This window comes from Bactrocera neohumeralis, unplaced genomic scaffold (genome assembly GCF_024586455.1).
Source record: "Bactrocera neohumeralis isolate Rockhampton unplaced genomic scaffold, APGP_CSIRO_Bneo_wtdbg2-racon-allhic-juicebox.fasta_v2 ctg4451, whole genome shotgun sequence".
NCBI classification, from domain to species: Eukaryota; Metazoa; Arthropoda; class Insecta; order Diptera; family Tephritidae; genus Bactrocera; species Bactrocera neohumeralis.
This window is the reverse complement of record NW_026091481.1, coordinates 4,411-12,995: the sequence shown is the minus strand read 5'-3', so window position 1 is coordinate 12,995 and position 8,585 is coordinate 4,411. Positions and strand designations below refer to the sequence as shown.

General features: G+C 25.3%; 2 pseudogenes; both read right to left on the bottom strand.

Moving 5' to 3' along the window:
* Positions 1-2,704: 2,704 nt before the first annotated feature.
* LOC126767168 (5.8S ribosomal RNA) lies at positions 2,705-2,883 on the bottom strand (annotated as a pseudogene).
* A 751-nt stretch (positions 2,884-3,634) lies between these two features.
* Positions 3,635-5,624, bottom strand: LOC126767169 (small subunit ribosomal RNA; annotated as a pseudogene).
* Between the last annotated feature and the right edge of the window lie 2,961 nt (positions 5,625-8,585).

Here is an 8,585-nt window from a genome sequence, read left to right as displayed (position 1 = left end):
AATAGTACTTATATGAAAATGATTACTTGTATGACTTTATAAGTTAGTACTTATATGAAAATTTTTTATTAGTGAAAACTAGTTATTATGTCTTATATCTCTATATATTTTACTATATTTTAAGTAAATATGCTTTTCTACTTGTATGAAATTTATCATTTCGTACTTGTATGAGAATTTTTATACTTGTATGACTTTATGGACTTAGTACTTATATGAAAATTTTTATACTTGTATGACTTTATAAATTAAGTATTTATATGAATTTTTTTTTTTTTATTATAAGTATTTGAGTAAATAATTTGTATACGTTAAAAATTTTTATAGGGTTTTTTTTATTCCTGGTACCTGCTACAGTTGGTTTAAATAGACAAATTTTGTTATATTTATTATAATATGATGAAATTTAAAATTCTATACTTAACAAGTAGCATATGAAAGAATATTTTAACTTTCTTTAAACTATTCTTATTACACATAAAATATCGCTCAAAAAATACTTTCATAATCATATATTTATTATTTAAAAATAAATATAATGGAATTTGAAATTTTTAATTTCAAATCAAAGAAAAAATGTATATATTCTTAAAAAAAGATATATACACATTATGCATTGAAATAAAGTAAAATGTATAAAAAATGATATTATTTGAAAGTTTAGCTAATATAAGAAGAAACATCGTTCTTACATAATTAAATAATATTATGTATAGAGAACGAAAATTCTTTTCACAATACAAAAGCAAAAATTAAAAGCAACCGTATTTGCAACATAACACGCATAACAAAACACAAACGTGTCAGTGCCAATTAATTGGACTGAAAGAGAATATAAGAAAATATATATATTTTAATATATATGATGATAAAAATTCTCAAAGAGAAATAAGCGAATAAATGAATAAAATAATGGTATACGGCGGGTACCAGAATATATAAAGCAATTGTAAAAAGGTCAGAAAAAATATATAAAGCTTTAAAAGCTTTATAGAAAAAAGTAAAAATGTGTTATCTGTGTTGTATATATGTGTGTTGACTTTCTATATTTTGTGTATTGTGTAATTTTCAAATAAGAAAATATCATTTAAAATTTTATATAATATAAAAAATATTATATAAAAAATAATATAATAATATATATTCTGGTTGATTTATGACTTTGTCTCAAAAGATTAAATGCATGTCTAAGTACAAACAAATTAAAAGTGAAACCGCAAAGGCTCATTTATTTATGGTTCCATAGATATTATTGATAACTTTTTTGTTAAACAAACCTTTTGGAACGTGTGGATGCTTTAAAGCTAAAACCAAGCGATCGTAAGATCGTTATATTGTTGAACTCTAGATAACTTGCAGATCGTATTATATAATCTTTTCAAATGTTTACAACATGATATATTGTATTATACATGGGTTCGATTCCGGAGGAGCCTGAAAATCCATTTATTAAAGGCAGCATAATGAAATAAATTACCCAATTCGGGGAGGTTGACGAATTTTAATACAGGACTCATATGCCCTGTATAAAATCTTCCAATAAATATATATAGCTAATTTAAAATATATATTAAAAAATTCGTAGGAATTTATATTTCAAGTATAAAAACTATTTATTATTAATATATATATAAATATATTAATTTTTTTTTAATTGAATTGTTATTTTTATAATATCCCTATTTCAATATATATATAAATATATTTATTTCAATTTGCTTATTTAATGCTTTATAAAAAACTAAATAAGACCTTGTTCTAATTTTTTCTTTGATTTGAAGCCCTCTTATATAAAATTTTGGACCGTAATACATTATGAAAACAATATTTATATATATTTGTGCAAAAATGTATAAATTTATTACGCTCATAAAAAATATATTCAGATATATACTGGTATTATATATTTAAAAATTTATATATTAAAAAATAAAAATGATAAATAAAAAAAATGAAATTCTTAAATGTATTTTGTAATCCGATTAATAAATTAAAATACATATTTTTTTTTAAATATAATGTGTAATACATTTTTAGTTCATATTTTTCATTAATCATTAACATAAGAATCAAAATATTTATCAAATTTTCTTTTAATTTTAATAAGCTTTTAATCAAATTAATGAATATGTTAATCTTAAAAATCATATGCTTAAATTCAGGGGGTAGTCCCATATGAGTTGAGGTTGTATAAAAAAAATTAATTTTTTATATTATATATATATTAATAATAACTCTTTTATTTTTTCGCTATTTTAAAGAAATATATTTTATATCTTCGATACCATTTTATAAATCTTTAATAATAAATATAAAATCTTTTCATCCCACCAATTCAAATTATTAATATATTTATTTCATATATTATTAAAATATATTTTATCATCACTTCCACTTTTTAAATAAATACATTAGGGACATAAGGTCTAGACCACAAATAAAATTTTTATGCTAGACTTTCCTCTTAATGTATTTATTTAAATATATTTTAAATAATATTGAATTTTTTTTTTATTTTGGGAATACTAAGATTCTCATTTATTATAAAATTTCGTTCAAATATGAGGTAATCAAGAATATATTGTATATATTTCTTTTTATGCTATTAATATTATGGATTGAAAAATACAATCCAATAATATACCATATGCTTAAATTCTTTTAATTAACTAAAAGAATAAGCAACTAATTTAGCATAGTCTTACAACCCTCAACCATATGTAGTCCAAGCAGCACTTTAAAATTAATTAAAGTACATAACAGCATGGACCGCAATATGCGTTCAAAATGTCGATGTTCATGTGTCCTGCAGTTCACACGATGACGCACAGTTTGCTGCGTTCTTCATCGACCCATGAGCCGAGTGATCCACCGCTTAGAGTAAAAATTTTTTTGTATTTTTTGATTCAAAGTCAAGAGTTTTTAATTTATTGAAAGCATAATAATAATATTTATAACAAATTTTTAAAATAAAATTTCAACACATCTTTCAATAAATTGTAATTTTAAACCCAAACATTTGCAAGCTGCGCATGTCTTAGGTCAACAAAAACAGTAATACCATTTTTAGTAGCTATTCTCTTTTATTTGTGCATAATCCAGTATTTCTTGAATGAAAATAAACCAAAATATATTTATATAACATATATGTATTTTATATGTATATAACATATACTTAATCACAAATAGAAAATACCATAAAAAAGGAATTACACGTTAATGTGAACAAATTAACTTATCATTTATATATTTACTATAAAAAGATCATTTAACTTTTTATAAAATTTTTTATAAATAATAAGTACAGCTATATATGTTTAAAGGTTTTTTAGCGTTCAAATACAATGTATGCGAAATTCACAATATATGTATAAATATACTGCTCATAATGCATTACAAGGAGTAAAAAAAAAAAAAAGAAAAAAAAGAAAAACACTCAAATATGTTTTTTATGCAAATTATTGATATACCCACATTGATTTAAATAAATAATATTTATCAATAATTCAAAACATATTGAATGAAAAGAACAAAAAGAAAAAAAAAAATTTTTTTTTTCTTTTTTATTCTTTTTTTTTTTTTTTTTTTTTTTTTTTTTTTTTAATATATATTTATTTTTCGGATAGGAACACAATAATGATCCTTCCGCAGGTTCACCTACGGAAACCTTGTTACGACTTTTACTTCCTCTAAATAATCAAGTTCGGTCAACTTTTGCGAAACAACCGTGAAACACAAGGCGTCACAGTGATCACGTCCGGAGACCTCACTAAATAATTCAATCGGTAGTAGCGACGGGCGGTGTGTACAAAGGGCAGGGACGTAATCAATGCGAGTAATGACTCACACTTACTGGGAATTCCAAGTTCATGTGAACAGTTTCAGTTCACAATCCCAAGCATGAAAGTGGTTCAGCGGTTTACCCGGACCTCTCGGTCTAGGAAATACACGTTGATACTTTCATTGTAGCGCGCGTGCAGCCCAGGACATCTAAGGGCATCACAGACCTGTTATTGCTCAATCTCGTTACTGCTAGACGCAATTTGTCCATTTAAGAAGCTAGTGTCCTTATAATGGGACAAACCAACAGGTACGACTCCACTTATATAAACACATTCAAACACTTGTCCATTCAAGATGAACGCATGAATGAAGGCTATATAAGCTTCAACACCATAATCCTGAAAGCATCTATTTAATATATTTGAGTCTCGTTCGTTATCGGAATTAACCAGACAAATCACTCCACGAACTAAGAACGGCCATGCACCACCACCCATAGATTCGAGAAAGAGCTATCAATCTGTCTTACACGCTTATGTTCGGACATGGTAAGTTTTCCCGTGTTGAGTCAAATTAAGCCGCAGGCTCCACTCCTGGTGGTGCCCTTCCGTCAATTCCTTTAAGTTTCAGCTTTGCAACCATACTTCCCCCGGAGCCCAAAAGCTTTGGTTTCCCGGGAAGCGACTGAGAGAGCCATAGTAGTAGCTACACCCAATTGCTAGCTGGCATCGTTTATGGTTAGAACTAGGGCGGTATCTGATCGCCTTCGAACCTCTAACTTTCGTTCTTGATTAATGAAAACATCTTTGGCAAATGCTTTCGCTTAAGTTAGTCTTACGACGGTCCAAGAATTTCACCTCTCGCGTCGTAATACTAATGCCCCCAAACTGCTTCTATTAATCATTACCTCTTGATCTAAAAACCAATGAAAGTAGAACAGAGGTCTTATTTCATTATTCCATGCACAAAATATTCAGGCATTTGGAGCCTGCTTTAAGCACTCTAATTTGTTCAAAGTAATTGTACCGGCCCACAACAACACTCGATGAAGAGCACTGAAGCAGGTTTAAATAGGAGGAATATATAAAAAATACATTGTATTAATTATATATAAGAACTCCACCGGTAATACGCTTACATACATAAGGTAATGTACATACCACAATTATAGTTGTACTACCCGTATGAAGCACAAATTCAACTACGAACGTTTTAACCGCAACAACCTTTAATATACGCTATTGGAGCTGGAATTACCGCGGCTGCTGGCACCAGACTTGCCCTCCAATAGGTCCTTGTTAAAGGATTTAAAGTGTACTCATTCCAATTACAGGGCCTCGGATATGAGTCCTGTATTGTTATTTTTCGTCACTACCTCCCCGAACTGGGAGTGGGTAATTTACGCGCCTGCTGCCTTCCTTAGATGTGGTAGCCGTTTCTCAGGCTCCCTCTCCGGAATCGAACCCTGATTCCCCGTTACCCGTTGCAACCATGGTAGTCCTAGATACTACCATCAAAAGTTGATAGGGCAGACATTTGAAAGATCTGTCGTCGGTACGAGACCATACGATCTGCAAGTTATCTAGAGTTCAACCAATATAACGATCTTACGATCGCTTGGTTTTAGCCTAATAAAAGCACACGTTCCAAAAGGTCCGTGTTTATTTTGCATGTATTAGCTCTAGAATTACCACAGTTATCCAAGTAACTGTTAACGATCTATGGAACCATAACTGATATAATGAGCCTTTTGCGGTTTCACTTTTAATTTGTTTGTACTTAGACATGCATGGCTTAATCTTTGAGACAAGCATATAACTACTGGCAGGATCAACCAGAATAATATTATTATATTATTTTTTATATAATATTTTTTATATTATATAAAATTTTAAATGATATTTTCTTATTTGAAAATTACACAATACACAAAATATAGAAAGTCAACACACATATATACAACACAGATAACACATTTTTACTTTTTTCTATAAAGCTTTTAAAGCTTTATATATTTTTTCTGACCTTTTTACAATTGCTTTATATATTCTGGTACCCGCCGTATACCATTATTTTATTCATTTATTCGCTTATTTCTCTTTGAGAATTTTTATCATCATATATATTAAAATATATATATTTTCTTATATTCTCTTTCAGTCCAATTAATTGGCACTGACACGTTTGTGTTTTGTTATGCGTGTTATGTTGCAAATACGGTTGCTTTTTAATTTTTGCTTTTGTATTGTGAAAAGAATTTTCGTTCTCTATACATAATATTATTATTTAATTATGTAAGAACGATGTTTCTTCTTATATTAGCTAAACTTTCAAATAATATCATTTTTTATACATTTTACTTTATTTCAATGCATAATGTGTATATATCTTTTTTTAAGAATATATACATTTTTTCTTTGATTTGAAATTAAAAATTTCAAATTCCATTATATTTATTTTTAAATAATAAATATATGATTATGAAAGTATTTTTTGAGCGTAATAATATAAATATTTCACTTAATTTAATACAATTCCATTAGCACATATATTTTTATGTGTAATAAGAATAGTTTAAAGAAAGTTAAAATATTCTTTCATATGCTACTTGTTAAGTATAGAATTTTAAATTTCATCATATAATAAATATAACAAAATTTGTCTATTTAAACCAACTGTAGCAGGTACCAGGAATAAAAAAAACCCTATAAAAATTTTTAACGTATACAAATTATTTACTCAAATACTTATAATAAAAAAAAAAAAAATTCATATAAATACTTAATTTATAAAGTCATACAAGTATAAAAATTTTCATATAAGTACTAAGTCCATAAAGTCATACAAGTATAAAAATTCTCATACAAGTACGAAATGACAAATTTCATACAAGTAGAAAAGCATATTTACTTAAAATATAGTAAAATATATAGAGATATAAGACATAATAACTAGTTTTCACTAATAAAAAATTTTCATATAAGTACTAACTTATAAAGTCATACAAGTAATCATTTTCATATAAGTACTATTTCAGTATAAGTCAATTTGAGCAAATTTGTGCAGATTTGTTATAAATGTTCCCTGCCAAGTTGACCTCACCAACCCGAAATCGTATGGAAAATTTACTTTTACCCATTTAAAATTTACAAACTCAAATATCCATGGGTAATTTATATGATTTTCAGAGCTCTCTATAGTTATAAGCAAATTTATAACATCAAAAGTATTTTTGCACTCTGTTTTTTTTTGACAATTTATTACTTGTATGAATTTATATTTAATACTTATATGAAAATTTAGTACTTGTATGACTTTATCCTTTTAATACTTATATGAAAATTTAATACTTATATGACTTTATACACTTAATACTTATATAAAAATTATTTACCTGTATGACTTTTACACTTAATACTTATATGAAAATTTATTACTTATATGAATTTATACACTTAATACTTATATGGAAATTTATTACTTGTATGACTTTATACACTTAATACTTATATGAAAATTATTTACCTGTATGACTTTATAAACTTAATACTCATATGAAAATTATTTACCTGTATGACTTTTACACTTAATACTTATATGAAAATTTATTACTTATATGATTTTATACACTTAATACTTATATGGAAATTTATTACTTGTATGACTTTATACACTTTATACTTATATGAAAATTATTTACCTGTATGACTTTATAAACTTAATACTCATATGAAAATTATTTACCTGTATGACTTTTACACTTAATACTTATATGAAAATTTATTACTTATTTGACTTTATACACTTAATACTTATATGAAAATTTATTACTTATATGACTTTATACACTTAATACTTATATGAAAATTATTACTTGTATGACTTTTTGACTTATATGACTTTATGCACTTAATACTTATATGAAAATTATTTACTTACATGACTTTTACACTTAATACTTATATGGAAATTTATTACTTGTATGACTTTATACACTTAATACTTATATGAAAATTATTTACCTGTATGACTTTATAAACTTAATACTCATATGAAAATTATTTACCTGTATGACTTTTACACTTAATACTTATATGAAAATTTATTACTTATTTGACTTTATACACTTAATACTTATATGAAAATTTATTACTTATATGACTTTATACACTTAATACTTATATGAAAATTATTTACTTATATGACTTTATACACTTAATACTTATATGAAAATTATTTACCTGAATGACTATTGACCTGTATGACTTTTACACTTAATAGTTATATGAAAATTTATTACTTATATGACTTTATACACTTAATACTTATATGAAAATTTATTACTTATATGACTTTATACACTTAATACTTATATGAAAATTATTTACCTGTATATGCCTTTATCCACTTAATCCTTATATGAAAATTATTTACTTTATGACTTTATACACTTAACTTAATACTTATATGAAAATTTATTACTTATATACTTTATGATTTATTACTTATATGAAAATTTATTACTTATATGAAAATACTTATATGAAAATTATTTACTTATATGACTTTATACACTTAATACTTATATGGAAATTTATTACTTGTATGACTTTTTGACTTATATGACTTTATGCACTTAATACTTATATGAAAATTTATTACTTATATAACTTTATACAATTAATACTTAACTTTATACACTTAATACTTATATGAAAATTTATTACTTATATGACTTTATACACTTAATACTTATATGAAAATTATTTACTTATATGACTTTATACACTTAATACTTATAT